This window comes from Phyllobates terribilis, unplaced genomic scaffold (genome assembly GCF_046119375.1).
Source record: "Phyllobates terribilis strain yellow unplaced genomic scaffold, ASM4611937v1 Scaffold_1__5_contigs__length_1240528914, whole genome shotgun sequence".
NCBI lineage: Eukaryota > Metazoa > Chordata > Amphibia > Anura > Dendrobatidae > Phyllobates > Phyllobates terribilis.
The window spans coordinates 178320416-178330895 of NW_027362761.1; positions in this window are offsets into that span (position 1 = coordinate 178320416).

The following is a 10480-nucleotide window of genomic DNA, read 5'->3' on the forward strand; positions in this document are numbered from 1 at the left end:
TCTAGCTCTGAAAAAATATTTGGGCTTCTAGCAGTGTGTGGGACTTGTTCTATTAGTCCATCTATACTGACCTCCATCAGGTTGCAAATTGAATATAATATTTTTCTGCATCTAGCTCTGAAAAAATATTTGGCCTTCTAGCAGTGTGTGGGACTTGTTCTATTAGTCCATCTATACTGACCTCCATCAGGTTGCAAATTGAATATAATTTTTTTCTGCATCTATCACTGAAAAAATATTTGGCCTTCTAGCAGTGTGTGGGACTTGTTCTATTAGTCCATCTATACTGACCTCCATCAGGTTGCAAATTGAATATAATATTTTTCTGCATCTAGCTCTGAAAAAATATTTGGGCTTCTAGCTGTGTGTCGGACTTGTTCTATTAGTCCATCTATACTGACCTCCATCAGGTTGCAAATTGAATATAATATTTTTCTGCATCTAGCTCTGAAAAAATATTTGGGCTTCTAGCAGTGTGTGGGACTTGTTCTATTAGTCCATCTATACTGACCTGGATCAAGTTGCAAATTGAATATAATATTTTTCTGCATCTAGCTCTGAAAAAATATTTGGCCTTCTAGCAGTGTGTGGGACTTGTTCTATTAGTCCATCTATACTGACCTCCATCAGGTTGCAAATTGAATATAATTTTTTTCTGCATCTACCTCTGAAAAAATATTTGGGCTTCTAGCTGTGTGTGGAACTTGTTCTATTAGTCCATCTATACTGACCTCCATCAGGTTGCAAATTGAATATAATATTTTTCTGCATCTACCTCTGAAAAAATATTTGGGCTTCTAGCAGTGTGTGGGAATTGTTCTATTAGTCCATCTATACTGACCTCCATAAGGTTGCAAATTGAATATAATTTTTTTCTGCATCTACCTCTGAAAAAATATTTGGGCTTCTAGCAGTGTGTGGGACTTGTTCTATTAGTCCATCTATACTGACCTCCATCAGGTTGCAAATTGAATATAATTTTTTTCTGCATCTAGCACTGAAAAAATATTTGGACCTCTAGCAGTGTGTGGGTCTTGTTCTATTAGTCCATCTATACTGACCTCCATCCGGTTGCAAATTGAATATAATATTTTTCTGCATCTAGCTCTGAAAAAATATTTGGGCTTCTAGCTGTGTGTCGGACTTGTTCTATTAGTCCATCTATACTGACCTCCATCAGGTTGCAAATTGAATATAATACTTTTCTGCATCTAGCTCTGAAAAAATATTTGGCCTTCTAGCAGTGTGTGGGACTTGTTCTATTAGTCCATCTATACTGACCTCCATCAGGTTGCAAATTGAATATATTTTTTTTCTGCATCTACCTCTGAAAAAATATTTGGGCTTCTACCAATATGTGGGACTTGTTCTATTAGTCCATCTATACTGACCTCCATCAGGTTGCAAATTGAATATAATTTTTTTCTGCATCTAGCACTGAAAAAATATTTGGCCTTCTAGCAGTGTGTGGGACTTGTTCTATTAGTCCATCTATACTGACCTCCATCAGGTTGCAAATTGAATATAATATTTTTCTGCATCTAGCTCTGAAAAAATATTTGGGCTTCTAGCTGTGTGTCGGACTTGTTCTATTAGTCCATCTATACTGACCTCCATCAGGTTGCAAATTGAATATAATATTTTTCTGCATCTAGCTCTGAAAAAATATTTGGGCTTCTAGCAGTGTGTGGGACTTGTTCTATTAGTCCATCTATACTGACCTCCATCACGTTGCAAATTGAATATAATATTTTTCTGCATCTAGCTCTGAAAAAATATTTGGCCTTCTAGCAGTGTGTGGGACTTGTTCTATTAGTCCATCTATACTGACCTCCATCAGGTTGCAAATTGAATATAATTTTTTTCTGCATCTACCTCTGAAAAAATATTTGGGCTTCTAGCTGTATGTGGAACTTGTTCTATTAGTCCATCTATACTGACCTCCATCAGGTTGCAAATTGAATATAATATTTTTCTGTATCTACCATTGAAAAAACATTTGGGCTTCTAGCAGTGTGTGGGACTTGTTCTATAAGTCCATCTATACTGACCTACATCAGGTTGCAAATTGAATATAATATTTTTCTGCATCTAGCTCTGAAAAAATATTTGGGCTTCTAGCAGTGTGTGGGACTTGTTCTATTAGTCCATCTATACTGACCTCCATCAGGTTGCAAATTGAATATAATATTTTTCTTCATCTACCTCTGAAAAAATATTTGGGCTTCTAGCTGTGTGTGGAACTTGTTCTATTAGTCCATCTATACTGACCTCCATCAGGTTGCAAATTGAATATAATATTTTTCTGCATCTACAATTGAAAAAATATTTGGGCTTCTAGCAGTGTGTGGGACTTGTTCTATAAGTCCATCTATACTGACCTCCATCAGGTTGCAAATTGAATATAATATTTTTCTGCATCTAGCTCTGAAAAAATATTTGGGCTTCTAGCAGTGTGTGGGACTTGTTCTATTAGTCCATCTATACTGACCTCCATCAGGTTGCAAATTGAATATAATATTTTTCTGCATCTACCTCTGAAAAAATATTTGGGCTTCTAGCAGTGTGTGGGACTTGTTCTATTAGTCCATCTATACTGACCTCCATCAGGTTGCAAATTGAATATAATATTTTTCTGCATCTAGCTCTGAAAAAATATTTGGCCTTCTAGCAGTGTGTGGGACTTGTTCTATTAGTCCATCTATACTGACCTCCATCAGGTTGCAAATTGAATATAATATTTTTCTGCATCTAGCTCTGAAAAAATATTTGGGCTTCTAGCAGTGTGTGGGACTTGTTCTATTAGTCCATCTATACTGACCTCCATCAGGTTGCAAATTGAATATAATATTTTTCTGCATCTAGCTCTGAAAAAATATTTGGCCTTCTAGCAGTGTGTGGGACTTGTTCTATTAGTCCATCTATACTGACCTCCATCAGGTTGCAAATTGAATATAATTTTTTTCTGCATCTACCTCTGAAAAAATATTTGGGCTTCTACCAGTATGTGGGACTTATTCTATTAGTCCATCTATACTGACCTCCATCAGGTTGCAAATTGAATATAATTTTTTTCTGCATCTATCACTGAAAAAATATTTGGCCTTCTAGCAGTGTGTGGGACTTGTTCTATTAGTCCATCTATACTGACCTCCATCAGGTTGCAAATTGAATATAATATTTTTCTGCATCTAGCTCTGAAAAAATATTTGGGCTTCTAGCTGTGTGTCGGACTTGTTCTATTAGTCCATCTATACTGACCTCCATCAGGTTGCAAATTGAATATAATATTTTTCTGCATCTAGCTCTGAAAAAATATTTGGGCTTCTAGCAGTGTGTGGGACTTGTTCTATTAGTCCATCTATACTGACCTCCATCAGGTTGCAAATTGAATATAATATTTTTCTGCATCTACCTCTGAAAAAATATTTGGGCTTCTAGCTGTGTGTGGAACTTGTTCTATTAGTCCATCTATACTGACCTCCATCAGGTTGCAAATTGAATATAATATTTTTCTGCATCTACCTCTGAAAAAATATTTGGGCTTCTAGCAGTGTGTGGGACTTGTTCTATTAGTCCATCTATACTGACCTCCATCAGGTTGCAAATTGAATATAATATTTTTCTGCATCTAGCTCTGAAAAAATATTTGGCCTTCTAGCAGTGTGTGGGACTTGTTCTATTAGTCCATCTATACTGACCTCCATCAGGTTGCAAATTGAATATAATATTTTTCTGCATCTACCTCTGAAAAAATATTTGGGCTTCTAGCAGTGTTTGGGACTTGTTCTATTAGTCCATCTATACTGACCTCCATCAGGTTGCAAATTGAATATAATATTTTTCTGCATCTAGCTCTGAAAAAATATTTGGCCTTCTAGCAGTGTGTGGGACTTGTTCTATTAGTCCATCTATACTGACATCCATCAGGTTGCAAATTGAATATAATATTTTTCTGCATCTAGCTCTGAAAAAATATTTGGGCTTCTAGCAGTGTGTGGGACTTGTTCTATTAGTCCATCTATACTGACCTCCATCAGGTTGCAAATTGAATATAATATTTTTCTGCATCTAGCTCTGAAAAAATATTTGGCCTTCTAGCAGTGTGTGGGACTTGTTCTATTAGTCCATCTATACTGACCTCCATCAGGTTGCAAATTGAATATAATTTTTTTCTGCATCTACCTCTGAAAAAATATTTGGGCTTCTACCAGTATGTGGGACTTATTCTATTAGTCCATCTATACTGACCTCCATCAGGTTGCAAATTGAATATAATTTTTTTCTGCATCTATCACTGAAAAAATATTTGGCCTTCTAGCAGTGTGTGGGACTTGTTCTATTAGTCCATCTATACTGACCTCCATCAGGTTGCAAATTGAATATAATATTTTTCTGCATCTAGCTCTGAAAAAATATTTGGGCTTCTAGCTGTGTGTCGGACTTGTTCTATTAGTCCATCTATACTGACCTCCATCAGGTTGCAAATTGAATATAATATTTTTCTGCATCTAGCTCTGAAAAAATATTTGGGCTTCTAGCAGTGTGTGGGACTTGTTCTATTAGTCCATCTATACTGACCTCCATCAGGTTGCAAATTGAATATAATATTTTTCTGCATCTACCTCTGAAAAAATATTTGGGCTTCTAGCTGTGTGTGGAACTTGTTCTATTAGTCCATCTATACTGACCTCCATCAGGTTGCAAATTGAATATAATATTTTTCTGCATCTACAATTGAAAAAATATTTGGGCTTCTAGCAGTGTGTGGGACTTGTTCTATTAGTCCATCTATACTGACCTCCATCAGGTTGCAAATTGAATATAATATTTTTCTGCATCTACCTCTGAAAAAATATTTGGGCTTCTAGCAGTGTGTGGGACTTGTTCTATTAGTCCATCTATACTGACCTCCATCAGGTTGCAAATTGAATATAATATTTTTCTGCATCTAGCTCTGAAAAAATATTTGGCCTTCTAGCAGTGTGTGGGACTTGTTCTATTAGTCCATCTATACTGACCTCCATCAGGTTGCAAATTGAATATAATATTTTTCTGCATCTAGCTCTGAAAAAATATTTGGGCTTCTAGCAGTGTGTGTTTCTTGTTCTATTTGTCCATCTATACTGACCTCCATCAGGTTGCAAATTGAATATAATATTTTTCTGCATCTAGCTCTGAAAAAATATTTGGCCTTCTAGCAGTGTGTGGGACTTGTTCTATTAGTCCATCTATACTGACCTCCATCAGGTTGCAAATTGAATATAATTTTTTTCTGCATCTACCTCTGAAAAAATATTTGGGCTTCTACCAGTATGTGGGACTTATTCTATTAGTCCATCTATACTGACCTCCATCAGGTTGCAAATTGAATATAATTTTTTTCTGCATCTATCACTGAAAAAATATTTGGCCTTCTAGCAGTGTGTGGGACTTGTTCTATTAGTCCATCTATACTGACCTCCATCAGGTTGCAAATTGAATATAATATTTTTCTGCATCTAGCTCTGAAAAAATATTTGGGCTTCTAGCTGTGTGTCGGACTTGTTCTATTAGTCCATCTATACTGACCTCCATCAGGTTGCAAATTGATCATAATATTTTTCTGCATCTAGCTCTGAAAAAATATTTGGGCTTCTAGCAGTGTGTGGGACTTGTTCTATTAGTCCATCTATACTGACCTCCATCACGTTGCAAATTGAATATAATATTTTTCTGCATCTAGCTCTGAAAAAATATTTGGCCTTCCAGCAGTGTGTGGGACTTGTTCTATTAGTCCATCTATACTGACCTCCATCAGGTTGCAAATTGAATATAATTTTTTTCTGCATCTACCTCTGAAAAAATATTTGGGCTTCTAGCTGTGTGTGGAACTTGTTCTATTAGTCCATCTATACTGACCTCCATCAGGTTGCAAATTGAATATAATATTTTTCTGCATCTACCTCTGAAAAAATATTTGGGCTTCTAGCAGTGTGTGGGAATTGTTCTATTAGTCCATCTATACTGACCTCCATCAGGTTGCAAATTGAATATAATTTTTTTCTGCATCTACCTCTGAAAAAATATTTGGGCTTCTAGCAGTGTGTGGGACTTGTTCTATTAGTCCATCTATACTGACCTCCATCAGGTTGCAAATTGAATATAATTTTTTTCTGCATCTAGCACTGAAAAAATATTTGGACTTCCAGCAGTGTGTGGGACTTGTTCTATTAGTCCATCTATACTGACCTCCATCCGGTTGCAAATTGAATATAATATTTTTCTGCATCTAGCTCTGAAAAAATATTTGGGCTTCTAGCTGTGTGTCGGACTTGTTCTATTAGTCCATCTATACTGACCTCCATCAGGTTGCAAATTGAATATAATACTTTTCTGCATCTAGCTCTGAAAGAATATTTGGCCTTCTAGCAGTGTGTGGGACTTGTTCTATTAGTCCATCTATACTGACCTCCATCAGGTTGCAAGTTGAATATATTTTTTTTATGCATCTACCTCTGAAAAAATATTTGGGCTTCTAGCAGTGTGTGGGACTTGTTCTATTAGTCCATCTATACTGACCTCCATCAGGTTGCAAATTGAATATAATATTTTTCTGCATCTAGCTCTGAAAAAATATTTGGGCTTCTAGCAGTGTGTGGGACTTGTTCTATTAGTCCATCTATACTGACCTCCATCACGTTGCAAATTGAATATAATATTTTTCTGCATCTAGCTCTGAAAAAATATTTGGCCTTCTAGCAGTGTGTGGGACTTGTTCTATTAGTCCATCTATACTGACCTCCATCAGGTTGCAAATTGAATATAATTTTTTTCTGCATCTACCTCTGAAAAAATATTTGGGCTTCTAGCTGTGTGTGGAACTTGTTCTATTAGTCCATCTATACTGACCTCCATCAGGTTGCAAATTGAATATAATATTTTTCTGCATCTACCATTGAAAAAATATTTGGGCTTCTAGCAGTGTGTGGGACTTGTTCTATAAGTCCATCTATACTGACCTCCATCAGGTTGCAAATTGAATATAATATTTTTCTGCATCTAGCTCTGAAAAAATATTTGGGCTTCTAGCAGTGTGTGGGACTTGTTCTATTAGTCCATCTATACTGACCTCCATCAGGTTGCAAATTGAATATAATATTTTTCTGCATCTACCTCTGAAAACATATTTGGGCTTCTAGCAGTGTGTGTGACTTGTTCTATTAGTCCATCTATACTGACCTCCATCAGGTTGCAAATTGAATATAACATTTTTCTGCATCTAGCTCTGAAAAAATATTTGGGCTTCTAGCAGTGTGTGGGACTTGTTCTATTAGTCCATCTATACTGACCTCCATCACGTTGCAAATTGAATATAATATTTTTCTGCATCTAGCTCTGAAAAAATATTTGGCCTTCTAGCAGTGTGTGGGACTTGTTCTATTAGTCCATCTATACTGACCTCCATCAGGTTGCAAATTGAATATAATATTTTTCTGCATCTACCTCTGAAAAAATATTTGGGCTTCTAGCAGTGTGTGGGAATTGTTCTATTAGTCCATCTATACTGACCTCCATCAGGTTGCAAATTGAATATAATTTTTTTCTACATCTACCTCTGAAAAAATATTTGGGCTTCCAGCAGTGTGTGGGACTTGTTCTATTAGTCCATCTATACTGACCTCCATCAGGTTGCAAATTGAATGAATATAATTTTTTTCTGCATCTAGCACTGAAAAAATATTTGGACTTCTAGCAGTGTGTGGGACTTGTTCTATTAGTCCATCTATACTGACCTCCATCAGGTTGCAAATTGAATATAATATTTTTCTGCATCTACCTCTGAAAAAATATTTGGGCTTCTAGCTGTGTGTCGGACTTGTTCTATTAGTCCATCTATACTGACCTCCATCAGGTTGCAAATTGAATATAATATTTTTCTGCATCTAGCTCTGAAAAAATATTTGGGCTTCTAGCAGTGTGTGGGACTTGTTCTATTAGTCCATCTATACTGACCTCCATCACGTTGCAAATTGAATATAATATTTTTCTGCATCTAGCTCTGAAAAAATATTTGGCCTTCTAGCAGTGTGTGGGACTTGTTCTATTAGTCCATCTATACTGACCTCCATCAGGTTGCAAATTGAATATAATTTTTTTCTGCATCTACCTCTGAAAAAATATTTGGGCTTCTAGCTGTGTGTGGAACTTGTTCTATTAGTCCATCTATACTGACCTCCATCAGGTTGCAAATTGAATATAATATTTTTCTGCATCTACCATTGAAAAAATATTTGGGCTTCTAGCAGTGTGTGGGACTTGTTCTATAAGTCCATCTATACTGACCTCCATCAGGTTGCAAATTGAATATAATATTTTTCTGCATCTAGCTCTGAAAAAATATTTGGGCTTCTAGCAGTGTGTGGGACTTGTTCTATTAGTCCATCTATACTGACCTCCATCAGGTTGCAAATTGAATATAATATTTTTCTGCATCTACCTCTGAAAAAATATTTGGGCTTCTAGCAGTGTGTGGGAATTGTTCTATTAGTCCATCTATACTGACCTCCATCAGGTTGCAAATTGAATATAATTTTTTTCTGCATCTACCTCTGAAAAAATATTTGGGCTTCTAGCAGTGTGTGGGACTTGTTCTATTAGTCCATCTATACTGACCTCCATCAGGTTGCAAATTGAATGAATATAATTTTTTTCTGCATCTAGCACTGAAAAAATATTTGGACTTCTAGCAGTGTGTGGGACTTGTTCTATTAGTCCATCTATACTGACCTCCATCCGGTTGCAAATTGAATATAATATTTTTCTGCATCTAGCTCTGAAAAAATATTTGGGCTTCTAGCTGTGTGTCGGACTTGTTCTATTAGTCCATCTATACTGACCTCCATCAGGTTGCAAATTGAATATAATACTTTTCTGCATCTAGCTCTGAAATATATTTGGCCTTCTAGCAGTGTGTGGGACTTGTTCTATTAGTCCATCTATACTGACCTCCATCAGGTTGCAAATTGAATATATTTTTTTTCTGCATCTACCTCTGAAAAAATATTTGGGCTTCTACCAGTATGTGGGACTTGTTCTATTAGTCCATCTATACTGACCTCCATCAGGTTGCAAATTGAATATAATTTTTTTCTGCATCTAGCACTGAAAAAATATTTGGCCTTCTAGCAGTGTGTGGGACTTGTTCTATTAGTCCATCTATACTGACCTCCATCAGGTTGCAAATTGAATTTAATATTTTTCTGCATCTAGCTCTGAAAAAATATTTGGTCTTCTAGCTGTGTGTCGGACTTGTTCTATTAGTCCATCTATACTGACCTCCATCAGGTTGCAAATTGAATATAATATTTTTCTGCATCTAGCTCTGAAAAAATATTTGGGCTTCTAGCAGTGTGTGGGACTTGTTCTATTAGTCCATCTATACTGACCTCCATCACGTTGCAAATTGAATATAATATTTTTCTGCATCTAGCTCTTGAAAAATATTTGGCCTTCTAGCAGTGTGTGGGACTTGTTCTATTAGTCCATCTATACTGACCTCCATCAGGTTGCAAATTGAATATAATTTTTTTCTGCATCTAGCTCTGAAAAAATATTTGGGCTTCTAGCTGTGTGTGGAACTTGTTCTATTAGTCCATCTATACTGACCTACATCAGGTTGCAAATTGAATATAATATTTTTCTGCATCTACCATTGAAAAAATATTTGGGCTTCTAGCAGTGTGTGGGACTTGTTCTATAAGTCCATCTATACTGACCTCCATCAGGTTGCAAATTGAATATAATATTTTTCTGCATCTAGCTCTGAAAAAATATTTGGGCTTCTAGCAGTGTGTGGGACTTGTTCTATTAGTCCATCTATACTGACCTCCATCAGGTTGCAAATTGAATATAATATTTTTCTGCATCTACCTCTGAAAAAATATTTGGGCTTCTAGCAGTGTGTGGGACTTGTTCTATTAGTCCATCTATACTGACCTCCATCAGGTTGCAAATTGAATATAATATTTTTCTGTATCTAGCTCTGAAAAAATATTTGGCCTTCTACCAGTGTGTGGGACTTGTTCTATTAGTCCATCTATACTGACCTCCATCAGGTTGCAAATTGAATATAATATTTTTCTGCATCTAGCTCTGAAAAAATATTTGGCCTTCTAGCAGTGTGTGGGACTTGTTCTATTAGTCCATCTATGCTGACCTCCATCACGTTGCAAATTGAATATAATTTTTTTCTGCATCTAGCTCTGAAAAAATATTTGGGCTTCTAGCTGTGTGTCGGACTTGTTCTATTAGTCCATCTATACTGACCTCCATCAGGTTGCAAACTGAATATAATTTTTTTCTGCATCTACCTCTGAAAAAATATTTGGGCTTCTAGCTGTGTGTGGGACTTGTTCTATTAGTCCATCTATACTGACCTCCATCAGGTTGCAAATTGAATATACTATTTTTCTGCATCTAGCTCTGAAAAAATATTTGG